Source organism: Felis catus, chromosome C2 (assembly GCF_018350175.1).
Source record: "Felis catus isolate Fca126 chromosome C2, F.catus_Fca126_mat1.0, whole genome shotgun sequence".
Taxonomy (NCBI): Eukaryota; Metazoa; Chordata; class Mammalia; order Carnivora; family Felidae; genus Felis; species Felis catus.
The window spans coordinates 150,717,703-150,737,536 of record NC_058376.1 but is presented as its reverse complement, the minus strand read 5'-3'; the positions used below and the strand labels follow the sequence as shown (position 1 = coordinate 150,737,536).

The following is a 19,834-nucleotide window of genomic DNA, read 5'->3' as shown; positions in this document are numbered from 1 at the left end:
GTTCTTCTTTCCCCTCAGAGATTTGATTGTGAGTGGAAATATCTCTAAGAATTCAAGAGATGGTTTTAACTTTCCATGGGTCCATTTTATAAGCACAACTGAAGGAAAACCCTACCTTTCAAAGTTGCATGTTGTCATTGCTGATTGATTGATTGATTTTGAGGGAGTGAGAGCAGGGAAGGGGCAGAGAGGGAAGAAGAGTGAGAGAATCCCAAGTAGGCTCCACACTATCAGCACAGAGCCCGACACAGGGCTCGAACCCACGAGCCACGAGATCGTGACCTGAGCCTACTGAGCCACGCAGGCGCCCTGACCCTTGCTGATTTCTCGTGGAACTCTGCAGGGTAGTTCTGGCTTACGTGATTTGCTCTGGAAGTGGTTAGGTTGGTCTGAGAAAGTCAGGCTGCAGGTGAGAGTTCGGTTATAAATTTGTTCAGGTTTTTTGTAGGCCACTGCAGCCTACCCAAGAGCCCCGGGGAGCAAGGCCCAATCACCGGCAGGCTCAACGCATGAGCCTGAGCGACATTTGAGGCTTGTGACAATAGCATTCCAAGAGCACCTGCCCAGTGGACGTGGATTCTGGGGCCGGCAGTCACGTGGCAGGGCACTGACGGAAGAGGGGAGGTCTAGGGGCCCCTGCATCCCCCTCTCTGAGGGAGCTGGACCCTGTGCCAGAGGGTGGGCACCGCACAGCTAGTTTAGCAGCATGGCCCGGTGAGACAGCCACGGTGGGTTACTCACCCAGCCCCGGGCCCTCCACGCGTCTCCACCATGTGGGCGTCTATGCATGCATACTCTTGGCAGTTGATCTGGTTTTGTACTTCGTATCTTTTAAAGACATTATTGCGATGCTAATAAGCGACGCATTTAAGACAGGACACTTATTACCTACCATCATCACATACCTGTTTTTACATCTCGCTAAGGAGAGTTTATCTCACAAGACATTCTTCACTGCTGCCTGGCTGGCTTCCCTCCTCACCCCTCACTGCAAGCGTGCCTTCAAAGGTCACTGATCGGAGTAACTGTGGTGGGACACCTTTTGGGTCTTCGATTGCTTGAGCTCTTGGTGGAATTGGGCAAAGGTGACCGTGCTGTCCTTGAAGAATTTTTCCTCCCTCCAGCCCCGATTCCTCCTGCCTTGTCTGCCATCCGTACAGGTAGGTACATGGCTTGGTCCCGGAATCCTTCTTATCTTACGTCTGCCCTCTCTTCTCAGATAATCTCACCCATTCCCATCTCTATGCTGACAACTTCTATACTTTCATTTTATGCCCACATTTCTCCTCTGAGTTTCAGATCTCTGTGTCTTCCTACAGAACATCTCTGTTCCAATATTTTCATAGCTACTGGTAGTGTCCCACCCAGGTCCCGGTCACTGCCAGGCCTACCCATCCCCCAGCTGCTGTAGCCCGTTTTCCAAACAAGTGCCCTCTACCTAATTGGATCTGCCTCCTTTTTGCCTCTACCCCACCCCAAGGGAGGATCTCTGCCAGCTCCCAGGTGACATGGGGTCATGCTACGACATGGGATGACTTTGGAATGATTCCTGCTGCAAAGCACCCATGGGGTCAGGCTGGAGAAGACTGCTGACACCTTGCTCTTGCCCTGTCCAGTGTATCTTACATCCCGTGTCCTGAGGGGAGTATTTTCAAGAGAATCGTCATCTCAGACTCTGCTTCTGGAACCTGGGCTAACACAACTGTGATATTGACAGCTCAGAATTACTATCTCTAAATGTCCCCCCACCTCCTCACATCTTATTAATGTACACAAACCTTGAGTGCACCCAGTTAAAATCGGTGTCTCTCAGTCAAGTTACAGATCGTACTGTATTTCATGGTCCAGTCAGGTTTCTTATAAAGAGTTGGACCAGGCTGATGGGGAGGTCCAGGTGTTACCTTCTCCAGATGGGAAAACTGAGATTCTAAGAGGGTATGTACAAGGTACACGTTGCAATGATTTCTCGAACTAGAAATGCAGTTTCCTTCATTGACCTAATTACAGAGATGGAATGCTATACTTTGGATTTCTGTCATGTGTGATTTCTCCCTTTGGAACTCACCATCCAAAGCAACTGAAGTTGTTGGACATATATTCGTAGACTGTACAACTTTAAAGCTGGAAGGGAACTTAGAAATTACACAAGAAGCAAAGCCAAATGCTAGCTCGCACTGTCTTACATATCTATGAGCAGAGCAGACGTCATTAATCAGATATGGCGCTCTTTTCCAGAGTGTTTAGATGTGCTCTCAGAACCCATCTTAATATGGGCTTAATAAAGCTTCCAGATGACCACTCCCAGTCCATGAGATAGATACGTAGGGAGATACAGACAAAGACACACACTGAAACAAATATAGAAACTGAACTTATTCATAACCTTTATCGGGTTCGATCCCTTTGTTGAATATCTGAGCAAGCTGGGTTCTGATTAAGATAAGTGACTTGCCCAGGGAGAGGCAGACTATTGGCAGACAAGTCAGTTCTCAAACCTAACCCTACAGACTAATGACTGTGTTCTTTTGGATATCTTCTATACATATCTGCATCTCTGCTCCTTTTGTTTGAATCCTTAACCACCAGAAGTTTTGCTGATGAAGATACGTGCGTAATTTCCAGATTCCACTTAATCAGGTTGATTTTCTGGCAAACGGTAGAGAATCTGAGACAAAAGACATACCATTCTTTTCCCCTGAATGTGAGTAGTGTTGGACAAGGGAATTATTTACTCTGGGAATTTCCAGATAGGGCCACGTTTTGCGAGTTGTTGAGGGGAAGAGTGTATTTGGTTTTTAGTGTAGCAGATTAAAATCCATTTTATTTCAGGGCGCCTGGGTGGCTCAGCCGGTTGAGCGTCCAACTTTGGCTCAGATCATGATCTCGCAGCTCGTGTGTTCGAACCCCGCGTCAGGCTCTGTGCTGACAGCTCGGAGCCTGGAGCCTACTTTGGATTCTGTGTCTGCCTCTCTCTCTGCCCCTAACCCACTCGCATCCTGTCTCTATCTCTCTCAAAAATAAATAAACGTTAAAAAAAATTTTTTTTAATCCATTTTATTTCTCACCACTTACCCTACTGAGTAATCACCTTATCGAAGCTTTTTTGTTCATTTGTCTTTCACTAATTTGTGACCATTCGTTTGGAGTTGGGTGTTCCTGTGAATTTTCATGGTCCTTTCAGGTAACAGAGTAAATTCCAAACGGGAAGACATGAATTTTTCATGCAGTGAGTTCTAACACAGTTGAGACCTGTGTGAACTTTAAACTGGAAGCTTTCTCTTTGCCGAGTGAAATGTGTCGGTCCTAGCCCAGCAAGGTGTGTATGGATTACCATTTTCTGTCCCTTCCCCGAGGACACCCCTTCTTTGGCCACTATGTTACTACATTACCGACACCCTGACTGATGTCTTAGTTTCGTCCATGACTGTTTTCCCCCTTTTTCCCTGACTATTGATGTGCCCCAGTCCTCAGCACTCTGCCTTTGTTCTTTCACCCTCAGAAATATCCTCCCAGAGGTCCGGTGTGCTTTCTTGTCACCTGCTACACTCGGTCACTTCGTGTTCTGTTCATTGCTTGGAGTTAGTGAGCCAGACCTAGACTCACCATATGCTCACCCATCCTCAACGTGACTGATTTCTTCATGCACACAGCAAGGGCCTTCTGTCAGTGAGCCATGAAAGCTGAAGACAGTGGTGGTCTTTGGATCCCCCATTTCCTATATCCTGATATTCTAGGCCCCAGATCCTCTTGGATGTTTCTGTCACGACGTGACTCCCACCCGTGTCAGCCCTTCTGCTCCCACCGCCACCTCCCTGGTCCAGGCCTGGGCGGGATGAGCCCTTTGTCCGCTTCCCTCCCAGCATTCATGCCTCCTGCAGGCCATGGAAGTGTAGCAATCCTGGGATTCCTAAAAGAGCTCACTTCCAGCTGTGATGCCCTTAACATCAGGGACAACCAAATCAATAAAGTGGTTATAAAAGATAACATGAGAAGCAGGAAGGAAATGATCGCAAATAACAGGACACATCACCCACCTGGTGATCCGTGCTAGAAACCCGTTTGCCATCTTTGGCTTCTAGGAATCCCAACATTCTATGAGGCCTACTTTTTAAAAATTTCTCAAATTAGTTTCTCCTTGAGTCCCACTGCCTTGGTTTTCATTTATAGTCTCAGCCTCAGTAACCATCCCTGTGACAAAAGTCTCAGCCAGCTTCCCTCCCCTAAGTCAGCTAGCACCTTCTAATCTACTCTCTTGGGTCACGAGTTCCTTTCTTGAAGCAGATTTCACCTTGGTGAAGACCATCATTGTCTTCTTTTTACTTACTTTTACAAATCTTTTTTTTTAAGTTTATATTTTTTGAGAGAGAGAGAGAGAGAGAGAGAAGAGAGAGAATGAGTGGGGGAGGGGCACAGAGAGAAGGAGAGAGAATCCCAAGCAAGCACTGTCAGTGCAGGGCCCAGTGCAGGGCTCGAACCCATGAACTGTGAGATCATGACCTGAGCTGAAACCAAGAGTCGGATGCTTAACTGACTGAGCCACTCAGTCGCCCCACAAATGCTCATTCTTTCCGTAGCTTCCAAGGCCCTTTAAGACCAGCCACAAGCCCTCACCTCTGGCTTGTTCTCCTCCCTCCATTTCTTACTCCAGACACCAAACCAACAACTCCCTCCTTCTCAGACTCTGTTCAGTTATGTACCTGCACTTTTGTGCAAGGTGGCCTCCCCACCTACAATACCTTCTTCCAAATACCACAGGGTATCATTACATGTGGAATCATAAAAAAGATCGCTCGTAGAAACTGAGAATAGAAAAGTAAGGGCTGAGTGTCGGGGAAATAGGGAGAGATTGGTAGAGGATACAGACTTCTAGTAATAAGATTAATGGTTGTACTCTGAGGCTCTAATGTACAACCAGGTGACTGTAGTTGATAATAATGCAGTGCATAATTGAAATTTGCTGTGAGAGTGGAACGCGAGTGTTCTCACCAAAAATAGAAATAATAAAATAAAATACAGGTTAACATATGAGGTGTTAGACATGTTAATTAACTCAGTGGTTGAGAATCCCCTCACAATGGATACTTACAAATATTATGTTGTACACTACAAATATATTGCAGTTTTGTTAATTATATCTCGGTAAAGCTGGGGGGAGATCTCCCTGCATCCTCCTGCTGGCAAACTCCTGTGCATCCTTCCAGACCTAGCTCAAGCCCCACAGCTTCTATGAGACCAAACTCCATCTCTCCCCGTCTGCTGCCTGGAAATTTATACCCTTGTCCATCGCACCTCGGACATTATTCTGTAGCTCCCTGGTCTTTGTATTGTCTCCTCTTCAAGGCTGTGAGCTATGATTTACTTGATGTCCCCACAACCTGGCAGAGAGCCAGACACAGAATGGGAGCTTTAACCATGTTGGGTGAATGAATGAATGAATGAATGAATGAATGAATGAATGAAGAATGAATTTTCCAAGAATAAAGAGGAATGAACTAAATAATTTCCTTTTTGTTGGAGACATGTGTAAAGTATATTTTTAGAGTGTAAGTTAGCATAAATGGTAGAAATTATTCAGATTAGTTAGAGATACTCTATTTTGGCAAGAAAACCTTTTTGAACATTCATATGGGATTAGTGAACACAACAATTAGTGTCTCTAATAGGTGATAGAGACATGTTTTGAACTGACATATTTTGAGATGTTTTTTAAAGTTCCTTTTGTATTTGAATCCATATATTTAATTGTGTTTAATACCAATTTATCCTTACCTAGTATTACTTAACTTTTAGAGACATGATAGCTTCAACAGTTATACCTGTTTAAGTTATTCAATTGAGTTTATTTCTAAAAATAGAATTTGTACTTCTTTACCTATACCTTTTGAATTTTCTTTTTTTTTTTTCTTAACGTTTATTTATTTCTGAGAGAAAAAGAGAGCGAACAAGCACGAGCGGAGGAGGGGCAGAGAAAGGGGGAGAGCCAGAATCCAAAGCAGGCTCCAGGCTCCCGAGTTGTCAGCACAGAGCCCAACGTGGGGCTTGAACTCACCAACCATGAGATCATGACCTGAGCCGAAGTCAGATGCTTAGCCAGCTGAGCCACCCAGGCGCCCTACCTTTTGAATTTTCTGAACCGGTGTTGCCTTTGGTCCAAGGCGAACTGTTTTGTGACCAGTCCCACCAGGCAGTGATTAAATTTCAAGTGAAGGGTGGTCATTAATGACACGAGCAGACAGGTGACCGGCTATGGGACCTTGCACGTGTTAGTTTGCACCTATTTACCTACCTGTGGGATGAGAAGGGTTGTACCAGAAGATAAGGTTTTCCTTGAGCACACACATTCTGGATGTGGAGTGTCAGTTGCAGGTATGGTAAAGGCATCCAGGAGAAGCTGGGACTACATCAAATAATATGCTTTATATGTAGAACGATTGCTTTCCCGGGGCCGCTCTGAGTTTTCTGATTTGCAGTTCTGGTACTTGTACATGGTCTGCAACCGGCTGCACACATCCTCTCTGACACCATCGTAACCATCACGTTGTCATCGAGTGCTCACGTGGGCAAGCCACGCTTCTAGATGCCCTGCGAGCAAAGGATTCCACTCACGTCCACGGGTCGCTCATCGTCCAAGTACAGGACACGGCACCTGCCAACACCCTCTAGAAAGCAGCCCGAGTGAAGTGTGGAGGCCCCTCCTTCTCGGCCTCAAAAACGTTTTGGAGGGATCAGTTCCGCCAGAGGCCTCACACGTAGCAGGCATTTCGCAAAGGTGATTGCCATTCCTTTTATGGAAGCGTGACTGAAGAAAGGAAGTCCGGACTTCCCTTTTGCTCTGGGGTGGGAGATGTCAAAGAAATATAATACTTATCTTATTTTTTTAACTTAAGTCCAAGTTAGGTAACATATAGTGTAATAGTGATTTCAGGAATAGAATTTAGTGATTCCTCACTAACATATAACACACAGTGCTCATCCCAACAAGTGCCCTCCTTAATGCCCATCACCCATTTAGCCCATTCCCCCATCCACCTCCCCTCCAGCACCCTGTTTGTTCTCTGTATTTGAGTCTCTTTGGTTTGTCTCCCTCTATGTTTTTGTCTTATTTTTGCTTCCCTTCCCCTGTGTTCATGTGTTTCATTCCTTAAATTCCACATCTGAGTGAAACCATATGATACTTGTCTTTCTCTGACTGACTTACTTTGCTTATTATTAGCACAATACAGTCTAGTTCATCCACATTGTTGCAGATGGCAAGATTTCATTCTTTTTCATTGCTGAGTAATATTCCAGTGTGTGTGTGTGTGTGTGTGTGTGTGTGTGTGTGTGTGTGTGTGTATACATATATATATATATATATATACACCACATCTTTATCCATTCATCAGTTGATGGACATTTGGGCTCTTTCCATACCTCGGCTATTGTCAATAGTGCTGCTATAAACATTGGGGTGCATGTACCCCTTCAAATCAGCATTTTTGTATCCTTTGGGTAAATACCTAGTAATGTAATTGATGGGTTGTTGGGTGGTTCATTTTAATTTTTTGAGGAACCTCCACACTGTTTTCCAGATGGCTGCACCAGTTTGCATTGCCACCAACAGTGCAAAAGAGATCCTCTTTCTCTGCATCCTCGCCAACATCTGTTGTTGTCTGAATTGTTAATGTTTGCCATTCTGACAGGTGTGAGGTGGTATCTCATTGCAGTTTTGATTTGTATTTCCCTGATGATGACTGATGTTGAGCATCTTTTCAAGTGTCTGTTGGCCATCTGGATGTCTTCTTTGGAGAAGTGTCTATTCATGTCTTTTGCTCATTTCTTCACTGGATTATTTGTTTTTTGGGTGTTGAGTTTGATAAGTTCTTTATAGATTTTGGATACTAACCCTTTGTCTGGTATGTCATTTGCAAATATCGTCTCACATTCTATAGGTTACCTTTCAGTTTTGCTGATTGTTTCCTTCGCCGTGCAGAAGCTTTTTATCTTGATAAAGTGCCAGTAGTTCATTTTTGCTTTTGTTTCCCTTGCCTCTGGAGATATGTCAAGTAAAAAGTTCTTGCAGCCGAGGTCAAAGAGGTTTCTGCCTGTTCTCTCCTCTAGGATTTTGATGACTTCCTGTGTTACATTTGGGTCTAAGAAATATAATATTGTAAGAGGCTTTACAAAATGTTTCTGTAAGTTTTCCAATAGTTTCCTTTTTGTATTCAGATTTGGGGAAGGTAGTTCACTATGTAGTATGAAAGGGGAGACCCAGGTCAGGAGACTCAGCTGTGCATGAGCATTAGGGGGGTAAGTGCCTTAACATCTATGCCACATCACCAGTGAAATTTGGCATCTCTCTGCAAGCTGACCTAAACAGTGACTTCTTCTAGATGGAGAAATCAAATATTCACAGAATTGAAATAGGTGTTCACATACAGTGCACGATGCATTAAATGTCAGAATACGTGTGATGGTCTGCAATGTAGAGATTTTCTGAGCCTGTGTCCAGCCCAGGTAAATGAGAGAGAATGAAGCCTGGAACATTTCTGTTTCATTCACAACAGCCTGGAGAGTGATGACAGTTCCACTTCTCATGGGAGAGTTTTCTTGCTCAAGGTCAGATCTATATCAACTAGCTGAACAGCAAGAAGAAAATTCTCTCAGGAAAAAGTGTCTGTTTCTGTGGATGCGATGGCCTGCAGCTTTGACTAGCTCCAGAAGCGATGCCTGTGCTCAACCACAGAGAAACTTTTATTTGCATATATTTGAATGATGAGTAAGAACCTTCCAGATACTGAAATACTCTCTCTTATTCAGAAATAAAAAAGAAGAATCCTATCCGTTCCCTCATTATATGTGTTTTGCGTTCTTTTAACTTTCCTCTGGTGCTTTCTCTTCGGTGAATTGTAAGCAGCAGAAAGCTGAACGTCTTGACCTGCATAATCAGAATTCACAGATGCAGAGTAAGAGTTGGTCAGGTGTTTGGTTGTTTTGTATACGGGTTCTCCATAATGGTGGAAGCCTAAGCAATTGATTGTCCGGAGGTTTTTATATTCACCTGGCCAGTGCTCTTGTTTGACTGTAATCTCCAGCCCGGTGGCAGAACTTGCTTGGAAAGAGAAAATACACACTGAAACATGCAATCCAGGCCAGGCCTTCCGTGCCCGGGGAGAAAGGAAGCCACCAGTGCCCTCCTCTCTGAGGAACTCATTGTCCTGTAGAAGGGACATGAACAAATGATTAAAATCCAGCGTGGTGAGTGCCCTGAGAGAGTGAGGCACAAAGTGCTAGTCATGCCTGTCAGAACTGGAAACGCAGAAGGGAAGGCGACACCTGAAGTGGGTCTGGAAGGAAAAGAAGTGTGCCGGGAAGGTAGCGGGGGAAGACACCCCACGTGGGGGAGAGAGCACAAGCCGGCCTAGGGACAGACTGGTCTTTGCAGCTCAAGGGAGTGCCATACGGTCGGAAGTCATCATCATGCCTCTCTAAGTAGTGGTGAAGGGCAGCCACGTGTGTTTTCGGGGCTGGTCACTATGTATTGTTGCCGGGGGCTTGGAGTAGATAGAGTCTGACGCGGCCGTGCGGGCTGCTGAGGCTGAGGGCCCAAGCTAAGGGGAAGTGCGTTTAAGGGGTATTGTAGTGGCAAAATCGATAGGATTTGGTGTGCAATTACAAACAAAAGTAAGGAAGAGTCGGGGATGGCTCTGAGGATTCCAGAGGGGCCTCGGGATAGAAGTTAGTGCTCTTTGGGGAGATATCTGGGGATGGAAGTAACAACTATAATTTCAGAGAGTGGGAGTTCAGTCTCACCTAAGGTGACAGCCTGGAGATCTTGGCTGCTCCAAACCCTAATCTGAAGCTTAGGAGACCAGAGGGGACCAAACGTGTGAGAACTACCAGCACATGAGCATCATCTGTGATGCACATGGGGCTCCATTTCTCAAAGGGGGAATGTAGAAGAAGATGACGCAAAAGGAGAAACCTCTGAGGAAGACGTAATGAAACGTGAATTAATCTGGAGAGGAGATCCGTAGCCAGAGAGCAGAGTGGTCAAGAGAGCCGATGTCAAGAAGGTCAGATGGAAGGGGGACTTCAAAAAACTCTCTGGATATGACAGTGTGCGACTTCCACTGTCTGAAGATGTGTCAGTGAGGGTCCCATCAAAACAGAAGCCCTCTTAATATTTCATACAGAGGCTTTTAAATTCAGGAATTGGCTACAAAAGTATTGGAAGAGATCATAGAACAACAGGAAGAAAGCGATGTTCCCCAGAGATCAGTCATCATAGGCGCTGCTTCTGCCTGGAGGGCTGGGTGGAGAAAAAAAGAAAAAGTGCAACTCAGATCCCGCAGGCCTGCACTTGATGGAGTCACTGCTGCTGTCACCTTGCTGCTGAAGGAGCGCCCACTGCAAAAAGGAGACCAAGGAGCCACATTCACCGACGGTCACCTGCCTCTACTGTAACATAAAACAGAAAAATGGTGTCTCCCTCCCACCTTCCGGTCTCACACAAATGCCTCCCATTGGCAGAGTCCAACCAACACCAGCAGGCAGGAGGTCTAGGAGATGTAGTCTCCAGGCTTCCAGCCCCCTTTGCTACCTGGAGGAGGCCATAAAAAAAGCAAGAAAGAGGCATAGTTCCAACAGCCGATACCTGGGAGAGGGGACTTAGGCAACTGTTTTTATATACTAGGTGTGCTATTATTTCTCTTTTATAGAAATGACGGTATGTGACATGTACCAATTTTTACAGGATGTGTTTCATGAAGTGAGGCACAATGTCTTGTTTTCTTTCTATTCCTAGTGCCTGGAATAGTAGGTGCTCAATAAGTGTGAATTGAGTGAATAATTGGCAAGCTAAGCAATAGTGTCTGTGACCATGAAGTGACAGCTCATAGCTATGGATCGGAACTCTGTCTCTTTGATAGAAAGCAAGTGACATATGCCATCCCTTCTCCCTGCTACACCTGTGACAGACACGGCTAACTTATCATGACTCTCTAGCTCCATTGAGCCTGTGTGCCTCCTCTCAACACATGGTGCTTCACCATCTACCAACCAATCAGAGTTGGCGTGGCAGTGGACAGAGAAACCATAAAATGTTGATAAGCTTTTCAGATGTCCGTTGTAGTTGGGAGGGGGCTAGACCAGATGTTGGATGCCATTGCTAAAAACCAGACTAACCACGGTCAACGTCCTTAGCCATTTGGAACAGGCAACTCAAAACCACGAGATGTCACTTCGCACCCACTGTTCCCTGTACTTGAGCAACAAGTGAGTGCTGAGCATTCTTGTCCAGATATGAGCACAAAAACCTTCCTGACATACAAACAAGGTGACTCAGTGTTACAGATACTCAGACCACTGGGTTTCTTGCTAATCCAAATGAATAACTAGTATTTGCTTATTGTTGCTTTGCTCATTTAAAATCTTGAGGCAACTCTAGAAAGTAGAAATTGTTACTGCCACTCAAAAAGGATGGGGCTGTTGGTAAGTGGCTGAGCTCAGCTACGCCCTCTAGCTTCTGACCCATCCCTCTTTCCCACACGGCCGACCATTTGGGGCCTGGTGCTTCCCAGGACATGTCAAAGCAGGTACCTGGTCTTGCATGATTCTTGGTTGATTCTGCAACCAGCTGCCACAAGTTCTCCTATATAATTCTGTTTGATGTCTTTCTCCTTGAGGTACTACAGGGCATAGAATGCGATAAATGAGAGATGGTTCCAGAAAAGGGCGTGCTACTCCTCCACTCAGCCTCTGGTTCAAGTCACTCCATTTGCTTAGAACAAATTCTGGAGGGTTTGGTACAGTTTTCTTATTAGATACTCACTTTTAAAATGCCATTGGAGTTTGCAGCCCTGTGTATCAGGAAACAAAACTCATCAAGCTCAAGTGATCCTGTGGATTGACTTCACAGAGCTCTTTTGATCCCCAAAGAGTTTCCTTCCTGGATGTTTCATCCCATTTAATTTAGTGTCTCTGAAATATCAATAGAAGCTGGTCAATTGCTGAGACTGTTCTTATGTTGTTTACAGATGTCAGAGCTGTCAATGACTTAGCTTCTGCTCTAAATCTGAGAGCCTAGAGAACAACCTCTTCATGCCTTAAGGGAAAAAAACCCAAAAAACCCCTACTTGTTTCCCTGTAAATACTTTGGCCAGCCAAGTATAACTGATCAGCTGGCCTGATGTAGCATCCCCTTCTAATTCTGGATTCAGCCTCCCCCATCTCCCCAGTACTTAAGCAACAAAGAAGTATTGGGCACTGTTATGCAGACCAGTTAGTCTTGCTCATATCCTGGCAGGTGTTTAAGCCAGCTCAGGACACCTGAAAATTGTCCTGCAAACACTCCTGAGTTGTTATGGAAAGATGTTTGTGATACATTGCTGTTAAGTGAAAAATGAAGTTATAAAACCGTACATAAATTTCCAGCTCTAGTAGCAAGTAGGATAAGATAGTGCAATCCTTCTTTGTCCAAAAAACACTAATAAAATACAAGATTTAATATGAGAAAGAGAAGATATTTGCAAATCATGTGTCTGGTAAGGGACTTATGTCCAGAATACATAAAAAAAAAACTCTTATAAACAGCAACAAAAAAAGCCAAATAAATTTATCTTCTTTTGTTTTAATTAATTTATTTTTAAGGTTTATTTATTTTTGTTTTATTTAGTTTTGAGAGAGACAGAGAGTGCAAGCAGGGGAAGGGCAGAGAGAGAGAGAGAGAGAGAGAGAGAGAGAATCCCAAGCGCCTGGCTCCACACTGTCAGCCCAGAGCCCGACGCTGGGCTCAACTCATGAACCATGAGATCATGACCTGAGCCGAAACCGAGAATCAGATGCTCAACCAACAGCTACCCAGGTGCTGCCCCAATAGTCTAACTTTAAAGAGGGCAAAAGGTTTGAATAAACTTTTCTCCAAGGAAGATGTACCACTGGCCAACAAGTACATGAAAAAGTGTTCCACGTTATCCATCATTAGGAAAATGCAATGGAAACCGCAATATGATACCACCTCACTGTCCCTAGGATGGCGATAATTAAAAAGACAGACAATAGCAATCGTCGGTGAGAATGTGGAGAAACTGGAACCCTCATTATTGCTGGTGGTGATGTAAAATGATGTAGTGATTTGGAAGAGAGGCCGCTGTCTTAGAGGCTTCAACATAGCATTACTATATGACCCAGCAATTCCACCCCAGCATTCCAAATATGGATTCACACAAAAACTCGCACATGAATGTTCACAGCAGCATTGTTTGTAATAGCCAAAAGGTAGAAACCGCCCAGATGACCATCAGTTGTATGAACGGGTAAATAAAATATGGTGCATCCACAAATGGAATATTCTTTGGCAGTAAAAAGGAATGAAGTGCTGATACATGCTACAATATAAATGAACCTTGAACACGTGCAAAGAAAGCAGCCAGACACAAAAGACCACATGTGGAATGATTCCATGTGTATGAAATGTCCAGAATAGGCAAATCCATAGAAACAGAAAGTAGACGAGTGGTTGGCAGGGGCTGGGTGGGGAGGCCAACAGTGGGGAGTGGCTGCTTGATTGGTATGGGGTTTCTTTCGAGGATGAGGAAAATGTTCTAGAATTAGATAGTACTGATGGTTACACACCTTTGTGAACGTACTAAAAACCACTCAAACCGTTTAATAGGGTCAATGTTATGGCATGTGGAGTATATCTGATTTTTTTTTTGAAGTCGGGGAAAAGTAAAAAGGGAAACTCCCAGAGGGTGGAAGTAAAGAGGGAAGTAAAACCAGAGTGGTCAGCCTAGTCAGAAGGGAAGGAAGGGGCTACAGGCTCTGACGGCTAGTGACTGCAGTGTTAATTTCTGTGCGGGGCAGGAGATGTGGCTTGAGCCTTTGGAGGACAAGCAGACGGAAATGAGACACATGTATAACATTCAGCATTGGAGGGTTTCACTCTTAGCGAGGGGGGCACCCGGGAAATTTCTACTCACTGGCTTAGGGGAACTACAAAGCAGGTGACCTTTGCCTAGACCCCTGGGTGGAAGAAAATAACTCTCCATTAAGAAATCAAGCCTCAAAGTCCCAATCCTGCAGTACACATGGGGTTGAAAATCCAAATCTTATTATTCATGTGGCACAGTTTTCTCCAAGCTGAGAATTGAATATGAACCTGGTCTGGAATCAATAACCTCTCTGTGATGCCTCGTGAAAGCAGGTGCATAGCTGCTCTGCCATGACACCTGCACAGAACAGGTGCACCACAGGAGGAGTGAGCTTGGCTGACGAGGACCTCAATCAAAGTGATAAACCGTGAAAGCAGAGACTTCACCCTGAGTAAGACTTAATAGACACATCCAGTAGAGGAATTAGCACTCCTTCTCAGAATTTAAGATAATGTAAGAATCAGGAAGAGGGTATAAAGGAAGTATGTTTAAAATAATTAAAAAGATTTAAAAAAATCAATAGAACTCATATTGACTTGCACAAAAGAGAGAAGACAGGCAAACTTCAGTGGGAAAAAAATCAATACAACTTCTGGAAATGAAAGTTAAAGTCAGTAACATTTCAAAAGAGTTAAACAATGGAGAAAACGTGAATGAAGAAAGAATTTCTAAACTAGAAGCTAGAACTGAAATATGTGTCCTGAATGTATCTCAGAAATACAAAGAGATGACAGAAAGATTAGGAGGCATGGAAGAACAGGGAAGGCTTGACATAGAATTCCAGAAGGACTGATTAGAGAAAATAGAGCAGGGGACAACACTCAAAGTTATAATTGGAAAATTCTTTAAAATTAGTGAAAACTTTGGGGCTCCTGGGTGGCTCAATCTGTTGCACATTTGACTTGTGATTTCGGCTCAGGTCATGATCTCACGGTTCATGGGTTCAAGCCCTACGTAAGGCTCCATGCTGACAGTGCGGAGCCTGCTTGGGATTCTCTCTCTCTCCCTCTCTTTCTGCCCCCCCCCAACTCATGCATGTGCTCTCTCTCTCAAAGGAAATTTTAAAAAATAATATAAAATGAATGAAAGCTTTAAAAAAATTACCAACAGTTCCAAGCAGAACAATGCAAAAAAATCCTCTTTTAGACACTTTATGGTGAACACCAAATGGAACACCAAAGACAAAAACAAAACAACAACAGCAACAATAACAACAACAACAACAAAAACAAAAACTCTCAAAAGTAACCAGTGAGAAAAATGAGATTTCCTACAAAGGAATAATCAGACTAACAAACTTCATATTACAACTTTTGATGTCAGAAAAAAAAAAGGACTAATTCTTTTAATATTATCTGGTGCTTTTGGAAAAGAACTGTCAACTTAGGATTCCATACCCATTTAAAACATCATTCCACTTTAAGGATGAAATAGACACTTGCAGCAAATGAAGATTGCTAGCGTTTTCCTTGTGGGAAGAATTGCAAGAAGTTCAGCAGTTAAAAAAAAATTAACAGGAGAGGAAACATCAGAGGCAAGAAGCAATGACGAACAAAGAAATCTGTAAATGTGGATAAATCTATACAAATGTCAACTTAAAAAATAGTAAATGAATTCTGCCTCTGGTATGGATGAAGTAATCTCCTATTGGACCAACCCTCTTGCAGATAAAAAGTATACTTTCTGGGCACAACACAAAACCATTTACTGCACAGCACCCCATTTGCAACCAAATCCAAGAGGGACGAGAGGGATGTTGCCACTTGGAGGAAGGAAATGGCCCCAGAATTTCCTGTGTTCAGGGCTTTTTGTCTGAGAGCAGGTCCCAGACTGCGTCACGGGGGGTGGCTAAAACTATGGCTGAACAATATTAAGAATAATTTTTGCAGCTACAAACCAAGATCGAACCAAAACACTCTCAATAATAACATAGACCATTAGAGGGAATTAACATGATGTTGATGAGGGGAAAGCTGTTAACAGTAGGTGTTAATCCCAATATGCATGTTAATCACTAAAAGAAGTAACAAAGAACATAAAATGCCAGATCATGCTTGGGAAAGCAAAGACAATGAGGAAAATCAATGTAATAGAAAGGAGAAAAGGAGAAAAAGAGGAAACAAATAACATTAGATAGAATTAACAGTAGATATAACAGTAGAAATAAATCCAAATGTATTAGTAATCTCAATATAAATGGTTTACACTTTCATGGGAAAAGAGATTCTCATACAGTATGAAAGTAGAAGATTCAGCTACATTCTGCTTATAATATCCCAATCTGAAATATGATACATATGGTGAAAGTGAAGAGGCATAAAAAGATATACCCCGGCACACCATCAGTTTAAAAAATCTAAAATATTAACAAAATAACTAATATAGACTATAAATATAAGACAGACTTTAAGACAAAAAGCATTATTAGGGATGAAGAGGGTTGTGTGTGATCACAAAAGGAATATTTCATGAAGTACATAACATTTATGAAACTTGATGCACCTTACATGATAGTCCTAAAAAACATGACATAAAAAATTAACTAGAATTGAAGAGAAATTGTAAATCCACAATTATAATGGGAGAATTTAATGTCTTATTCTCAATAGATACAGAATAAATATTCTTTTCAAACACATATGGACTTTACAAAAATAGAGCTTGTAGTAGGCTATCGTGCAAGTCTTAACAAGTACCAGAGAATTCACTTCTTCCAGACCCTCTTCTCTGATAAAAATGTAAAAAAAAGTAAAGGTAAAAATCAATAACAAAAGCCATATGTTTGGAAATATGTTAAATTATTAAAAGTAAGTGTGTTTTACTTTTTTAAGGTTTATTTTTTAGAAGTTAGGGAAAAAACTATATACAGAAAATCCTGAAGACTGAAAAAAAACCTGATAAACGAATTCAGCAAAGTCTCAGGATACAAAATTATATACAAAAATCTGTTTCATCTCTACACAGTAGTAATGAAGTAGCAGGGTAAGAAGAAACAATCCCATTTAAAATTGTACCAAAAATAATAAAATATCTGAGAATAAACTTAACCAAGGAGGTGAGAACTACAAAATATTGATGAAAGAAGTTGAAGGCAACACAAATGCAAAAATATTCCATGCTCATGGATTGGAAGAATCAATATTGCTAAAATATCCGTACTACCCAAAGAAATCTACAGGTCTAATGCAATTGCTATCAAAATACCAACAACATTTTTCACAGAACTGGAACACATACTCCCAAAATTTGTATGGAACCCCCAAAGACCCCAAAATAGCCAGAGCAGTCTTGTCTTGTAAAGCTAGAGGTATCACAATCGCAGATTTCAAGACAAAGCTGTAGTTACCAAAATAGTAGGGTACTGGCACAAAAATAGACCCATAGGTCAGTGGAACAGAATAGAAAGTCCAGAAATGAGCCCACACTTATATGGTCAATTAATCTACAACAAAAGAGGTAAGAATATGCAATGCAGAAAAGACAGTATCTTCAATAAATGAAGCTGAGAAAACTGGACAGCTACATGCAAAAGAATGAAACTGTACCATTTTCTTATGCTGTATACAAACATAAACTCGAAATGGATTAAAGATCTAAATGTGAGACCTGAAATCGTAAAATTCTTAGAAGAGACCACAGGCAATAATTTCTTTGATATTGGCCATAGAAACATTTTTCTAGATATGTCTCCTAAGGCAATGGAACCAAAAGCAAAATTAAACTATTGGGACTACACCAAAATAAAAAAAAACTTCTGCATAGCAAAGGAAGTCCTCAATAAAACAAAAAGGCAGCCTACTGAATTGAGAGAAGATATTAACAAATGATGGATATGTCCAACAAAGGGTTAATATCCAAAATACAGAAAGAAGTTAACAACACACTCCCCAAAACAAATAATACAAAATCTATTTCTGCCGATAAAAATGGACAGAAACCTGAATAGACACTTTTCCAAAGAAGGCATACACATGGCCAACAGACGCACGAAAGGATGCTCAATATCGGTAATCATCAAGAAAATGCAAATCAAAACCATGAGGTATCACCTTACACCTGTCAAAATGGCTGGAATCAAAAAGACAAGAAATAACAAGTGTTGGTGAGGATGTGCAGAGAAAGGAACCCTCGTACACTGTTGATGGAATTGCAAACTGGAGCAGCCACTGTTGAAAACAGTATAAAGCTTCCTCAAAAACCTACAAATAGAAATACCCTATGTCCCAGTGATTCCACTACTGAGTATTTACCCAAAGAAAACAAAAACACTAATTTGAAGAGATACACGCCCCCTTGTGTTTGTTGCAGCATTATTTATAATAGCCAAGATATGGAAGCAGCCCAAGTGTCTATTGATAGATGAATGGATAAAGAAGATGTGGTATTTACATACAATGGAATATTACTCAGCCATAAAAAAGAATGAGATCTTGCCATATGCAACAACATAGATGGATCTAGAAGGTGTAATGGTGACTGAAGTAAGTCAATCAGAAAAACAAATAACATATGATTTCACTTATATGTAGAATTTAAAAAACAAACAAAGAAAAAAGAGAAACAAAAAACAGACTCTTAACTATAGTGAACAAACTGACCAGAAGGAAGGTGGCGGGGCGGGGGTGGGGGGGGAATGGGTGAAGGAGATTAAGAGCACACTTACATGATAAGCAGTGATTAATGTATAGAATTGTTGAATCACTATATTGTGCACCTGAAACTAACATAATATTGTATTTTAATTATACTTCAGTTGAAAGAAGAAAAGAATAGAGCAAACTCAAAACCAGTAGAAGGGAGAAGTGGTAAAGGTGAGACTAGACTTTATTGCGGCGGAAAATAAATAAGCAACATAGACCAGCAACCAAATGCTAGTCCTTCATTTAAATTAATAAAATAAATAGACCTCACAACTTACTGAGCAAAGGGCAAAAAAGCTTAGGGTCAACTAAGCAATATTTGGAAGAAAAGGAGACATGATTACAAATATAGCGGTGGTCTTAAAGTCGTGAGAGAAATCTGTGAACCTCTTTATGCCAGCATTCTTGAAAATTGAAACAGACCATTTCCTAGGCTTCAAGATCAAAACAGTATATATAATACCATTTTAAAATAAGAAGGCAGGGGAGGGAGAGAGAGGCAACAGAAAGAGAGGGGATTGGGGAGAAGAAGAAGAAGGGAGAGAGAGGGTAGATACCTAAAATAGCTCTGAGTAGTAGAATACAGGTAATTCTAATATTTGTCCTTTCTGCTTACCTGTGTCCTGGTTAATTTACTCCCATCCCTAATGTGTCAGGCAAGGGCAACTCCTATCCACGCAGCCATTGTTCACCATTTAGGCCATGGATTTTGAGAATTTGCTTCTGGTCGGGTGGGCCACAGAGGCCCCTGGAAAGAAAGGGGTCAGGAAGAAGCCTGGATGTGCAGAGATGGGACAGCATCATGGCTGGTGGTGGGCCTGGGGAGGCAGCCTACGGGCCAAGACGGTTGAGGACTTGAGCCCCATCTTCTCATGGTCTTCTCCATTGTGTGTCTCCTATAAAGACACTTCTCATTGGATTCGGGGCCCACCAGGGTAATCCAGGATGATCACACCTCAAGACTGTTCACTTGATTACATCACCCTTTTCCCCAAATAAGGCACATTACAGGCTATGGTGGTGAGAGCACGGACATACCTTTTTGGGGCCACCATTCAACCCACTGCAGGGGCTGTATGACTGAGAGGTTTATAGAAAAAGGAAGTACTTCTAAATGATGAAAGATACCATATGTCATATAGAAAAGACAAGTGCAAGATGGGAGAAAGTATTTGCCACATACATCGTAGATTTATCTGGAATGAACTGCACCATCACAGACTGAGGGTGGAAAAATGAGGTACTTTGCTGTTACTGTTTGTGGGCATCCACTTTTGTGGC

General features: G+C 42.4%; 1 protein-coding gene across 7 annotated transcripts in view; it reads left to right on the top strand.

Moving 5' to 3' along the window:
* The window catches only part of MYRIP (myosin VIIA and Rab interacting protein), a 374,212-nt gene that overhangs the window by 134,372 nt on the left and 220,006 nt on the right, over positions 1-19,834 (top strand). The gene's annotated exons all lie outside the window — the stretch shown is intronic.